The sequence below is a fragment of the Otolemur garnettii genome, unplaced genomic scaffold, assembly GCF_000181295.1.
Source record: "Otolemur garnettii isolate 467f Iridium unplaced genomic scaffold, OtoGar3 scaffold00031, whole genome shotgun sequence".
Lineage (NCBI taxonomy): Eukaryota > Metazoa > Chordata > Mammalia > Primates > Galagidae > Otolemur > Otolemur garnettii.
In genome coordinates this window covers 756875-758020 of record NW_003852426.1, presented here as the reverse complement: position 1 = coordinate 758020, position 1146 = coordinate 756875, and positions in this window count along the sequence as shown.

Here is a 1146-nt window from a genome sequence, read left to right as displayed (position 1 = left end):
GAGGCAGGAGACTTGCTTGAGCCCAGGAGTTGGAGGTTGCTGTGAGCAGTGAAGCCACAGCACTCTACCCAGGGGGACAGCTTGAGGCTCTGTCTCAAAAAAAAAAGAATTTAATACTTGTTCTTCAAGTCAAAATTGTTATTAAGTAGTGGTGAAAGAATACTTTTGAGAAGTATGTGAAACAGCTGGTTGCAGTGGTTCATATCTATCATGCTAGCACTCTAGAAGGTGGGAGGATCACTTGAGCTCAGGAGTTTGAGACCTGAGTGAGCAAGAGTGATGAGACTCTATTTTTACTGAGATTCCATTTCTACTAAAACTAGAAAAACTGAGGCAAGAGGATGGCTTAAGCCCAAGAGTTGGAGGTTGCTGTGAACTGTGACGCTACAGCACTCTACCAGGGTGACAGCTTGAGACTCTGTCTCAAAAAAAAAAAAAAGAAAAGAAAAGAAAAAGAAAAGAGAAAATTAGTACCAGGTGTAGTGGGTCAGTAATCCTAGCACTCTGGGAGGCTGAAGTGGGTGGATTGCTTGAGCTCAGGTGTTCAAGACCAGCCTGAGCTAGAACCAGAACCTATCTCTAAAAATAGGTGGGTGTTGTGGTAGGTACCTGTAGTCTCAGCTACTAAGGAGACTGAGGCAAGAGGATCACTTGTGCCCAAAAGTTTGAGATTGCTGTGAGCTATGACACCAAGCACTCAATTCCAGAGTGACTTAAAAAAAAAAAAAAAAAAGGTTTGGAGGGCAGCGCCTGTGGCTCAAAAGAGTAGAGCGCTGGCCCCATATGCTGGAGGTGGTGGGTTCAAACCCAGCCCTGGCCAAAAAAAAAAAAAAAAGTTTCAGCAGAGAAATGATAGACAAGGGGAAATAGACTGCTCTTCCCAAAAAAGGGGCTCTGCAGACAGAAGGAAAATAGGCCTGGGGCTGGAAATTGTATGGTAAGGTAACTTTTTTTTTTGTAGAGACTATAGCCCTCAGGAGAGTGCTGTGGCATCACACTGCTGGGCTTAGGCGATTCTCTTGCCTCAGCTTCCTGAGTGGCTGGGACACAAGCGCCCACCACAATGCCTGGCTATTTTGTTGCAGTTGGCTGACCGGGTTTGAGCCCGCCACCCTTGGTATATGGGGCCGGTGCCCTACCCACTGA